A 4,044-nucleotide genomic window follows, 5' to 3' on the forward strand; every position below is an offset into this window, starting at 1 on the left:
GGGCTGATGGCTCAGAGCCTGGAGCCTGTTTCCGATTCTGTGTCTCCCTCTCTCTCTGCCCCTCCCCCGTTCATGTTCTGTCTCTCTCTGTCCCAAAAATAAATAAAAACGTTGAAAAAAAAATTAAAAAAAAAAAAAAAAAAGAAAACACCCAGAGTCACAGCACCATGATCTCCTGGTGAAGCAGAACAAGTAATAGAAAATGGATATAAAGAGGTTCCCGTCTCTGCTTATCTGCCTGGTCGGGTCATTCCAGGCCGAGTGGGCGCCATCATGGGATGGGCGGGGCTCTGACCACTGGGGGCCCAGGCGTCCTTGGCATGTGGCCTCCCCTAGATGGTCTCATTCCAGAAGCAGGTCCCACTGGCATCATCCCAGGAGAGGGAGGGCCCAACCTTGGCATCATGGCAGGGCCCCCCCTTAGGGGTCCTGGCATCATACCAGGGCGAGGAGGACTCTGGAGCCTGGGGGGAGGTGGGATCATGGCCCAGGCAGGAGGAGGAGCAGAGAATGGAGGAGGAGGGATCTTGCTGAAATGCCACGGTGGTTTTGTGGGTCAGGCTCTGAGCCTGCTCTCTATCCATTTCTGATAGTCTTTTACATTCTCTTTGTGTTTCCTACCGCTGCGGTGTTGTCTTTCTCACAGATGGAGAGTCATGGGTCAGGGATGTGTCGCAGGGGTCACAGTACAACCCAGCCATGCTGTTCTGCGGGCCAGTGGCCCCCCCCCCCCCCGCCCTTTGTCTTTTCGGCTGATAAAAGGGCTTGAGATTCCCCCATTCAGCTCATGTTGAGAAGGAAAAAAAAAAAAAAAAAGGAATTGCTCGTCTTTGTTTTTGGAATAAAAATAATGTGCAGATGCCAAAGATCATATTGGGATGCAGCATTTAAGAGAAAAATAGCACAGGTTTTTAAAGGTAGTTTATTTCTGGGCGCCTGGGCGGCTCAGCCGGTAAGCATCCGACTTTGGCTCAGGTCACGATCTCACAGTTTGTGAGTTTGAGCCCCACGTTGGGCTCTCTGCGGTCAGCACAGAGCCTGCTTCGGATCCTCTGTCCCCCTCTCTCTCTCTCTGCATGTCCCGCTCCCCCTCCCCCGCTCTCAAAAATAAACACTAAAAAAATAAACTATATTTCTGATTTTTAAAATGGGTGCTTCTGGTATGTTAAAATTGCCCCCAAAAGCAAGGGAATGGCATCAGAGAGACCTGGGCTCCTATTCTGACCGGGGGCACTTGCTAGTTGTGAGAACCTAGGCAAGTTATTGCACTTTTCTGAGCCCCAGTTTCCTCATCTGTAGAATGGGGTAGGGCAGAGGAATCCTTTCTCCATTGGGTTGTTAGAGAAATTACCACATTATAGCACAGACGGACACTGGGAGTTCAAGCTCCCCAGTCTACCTTGTTCTCATTCTTTTCTGTTGCCTCTCCCATTTCTTCCTCCCCTTCCCGATCCACTAGTCTGGCCCAAGTCTTCACCTGCCTGAGGGGCCTCCAGGGCAGGGCTCACAGCTGCTTTCCTCTGTTGGCACCTGGAGCCCAGCTCCCCTGCCCAGAGAAACCGGGAACTCCTTCTGGAGGTGAACCTGTTGGTCTCCCTTTCATCTTCCTTATCAAGCTGGGGTGATGACATCGAGCGGCCAAAGACAATTACCCATGCTGTCAAGCACCGGAATTTAATCAGAACTCACAAACCAGCTCTTTGGCTTGTGGCATTTGGGGAGCTCGAGACATTCTGGCCTTCCCCACTTTGTGCTGCTTTTTCTGATACTGCGAATACTTTTGGATGCTTATTGGTATGCAGGAAAGCCCTGAATATCTGGCTTCTTAATAAGAGTTCCCGTGGAGGGGTGATCGATTGCATCTCTGGAGGCCAGTTGCCACTTCGGAGACTAATGGGGCAGCTTTTCAGCAAAGAACCTAATTAAACAAGCTCGAGAAAGCTGCAAACTGACGTGTCTCTGTGGGGCCACAAGACCATGGTTTCAGGGACAAAGAGGGAGGCTCCGATGCCAGCCGCGTGAAATAAACATTTTCATCCCACAGCCCTTTCCAAAGGCCCCGAGGACTCCTGTTGGTGGGTTCCCCTTGGGGACCCTGCCAAGAATCAGGGAGTGAGGCAGGGACCAGGACTCCCTAAATCTTTTTCCTCTAATAGTACAGGGGAGTACTATGGCTGGAAGCCATTTGTTTAAAATTTTTTTTTTTTCAACGTTTTTTATTTATTTTTTGGGACAGAGAGAGACAGAGCATGAACGGGGGAGGGGCAGAGAGAGAGGGAGACACAGAATCCGAAACAGGCTCCAGGCTCCGAGCCATCAGCCCAGAGCCCGACGCGGGGCTCGAACTCACGGACCGCGAGATCGTGACCTGGCTGAAGTCGGACGCTCAACCGACTGCGCCACCCAGGCGCCCCTGGAAGCCATTTGTTTAACAAATTAATTTCCTATTTCATTTAATCAGTGAATAATTGTCATATGCATTTTTTTTTTTTTTTTTTTTTACTTACAGAATAGGTAAGATATTTTCATGCTTCAAAATTCAGAAGATATGAGGTAAAAGTCCCCCTCTGACGCACTCCCCAACCCAAGGTCTGGAGGCAAGCAAGGATTCCAGTTTCTTATACCCCCTTCCAGAGATATACTGTGTACAGAAAAGCTATACATATTTTATTCCTTTACCTGTTTTTTTTTAATCATATAAATGTTAGTCATTTATAAACTTTGTCCCAAACCTTGATTTTTAAAAACTTAATAAGGGGCACCTGGGTGGCTCAGTCGGTTAAGCGTCCGATCCGACTTCGGCTCAGGTCACAATCCCGCAGTTTCTGAGTTCGAGCCTTGCATCAGACTCTGTGCTGACGGCTCAGAGCCTGGAACCTGCTTCATATTCTGTGTCTTCCCCTCTCTCTGCCCCTCCCATGTTCATGCTCTCTCTCTCTTTGTCTCTCAATAATAAATAAACATTAAAAAATTAAAAAAAAACCTTAATAATAAATCTTGGAATTTTTTCAAAAATTGCATAAAAACTTCATTATTCTTTTTTGTGGTTGGTTTTAGTCCACTGTGTGGAGACATCCCAACTTTTTTGTGATCTCCTCTTGAGAGATATCTGGTTTGCTTCCATTCTTCTGCTATTCACTGCAGTGAATAACCGGGGAGAAATGTCATTTGGTACATGGGCAAGTCAGTCTGTAGGATAAGTTCCTAGGAAGGGGTTGTTGGGTGGAAAGGTATATACCTTTGTAATTTTGAACAGTGTGGTGAAATTGCCCTGTTGAAAAGTTGAACCAGTTTACACAACCATCAGCAAAGTATACGTGTGTTTTCTTTTTTTTTTTTTTTAATTTTTTTTTTCCACGTTTTTATTTATTTTTGGGACAGAGAGAGACAGAACATGAACGGGGGAGGGGCAGAGAGAGAGGGAGACACAGAATCAGAAACAGGCTCCAGGCTCTGAGCCATCAGCCCAGAGCCTGACGCGGGGCTCGAACTCACGGACCGCGAGATCGTGACCTGGCTGAAGTCGGACGCTTAACCGACTGCGCCACCCAGGCGCCCCTACGTGTGTTTTCAATATGCAAGTGTGTTTAATTGAGTGTCTATTATGTTCCCCATACATCAGGTGGTTAAAAAGGTAGAGCCAACCTCTAATGGCTTCCCTTTGCCCTTAGGTAAAGAGCAGCCTTCTACCGGCTGCCTTGTATGACCCCCAGCCTCCCTGCCTTCCTCTCTCCTTGCCCAACTCACCACCCTCAGGCACACCGACCCTTCTTTAGTTCCTCAAACATGCCAACCTCCTTCCCCTCGCGTGACCTTTGTATATGAAGTGCCAGACGCTTAGAAGGCCCTTTCTCCCCTCTCCTCACCTTGTTTTTTAAATGTTTATTTCTTTTTGAGAGAGCGAGAGAGACAGAGTGTGGGCAGGGGAGGGACAAAGAGAGAGGGAGACACAGAATCCGAAGCAGGCTCCAGGCTCTGAGCAGTCAGCGCAGAGCCCGACGTGGGGCTCGAACTCACAGATCATGAGATCATGACCTGAGCTGA

General features: G+C 48.4%; 1 pseudogene; it reads right to left on the bottom strand.

The window, feature by feature from the left end:
- Positions 1-230: 230 nt before the first annotated feature.
- On the bottom strand, positions 231-701 carry LOC147574179 (U1 small nuclear ribonucleoprotein C pseudogene; annotated as a pseudogene).
- Positions 702-4,044: the final 3,343 nt, after the last annotated feature.

The sequence above is a fragment of the Puma concolor genome, chromosome E1 (assembly GCF_028749965.1).
Source record: "Puma concolor isolate L17-30 chromosome E1, mPumCon1.1.hap2, whole genome shotgun sequence".
NCBI classification, from domain to species: domain Eukaryota; kingdom Metazoa; phylum Chordata; class Mammalia; order Carnivora; family Felidae; genus Puma; species Puma concolor.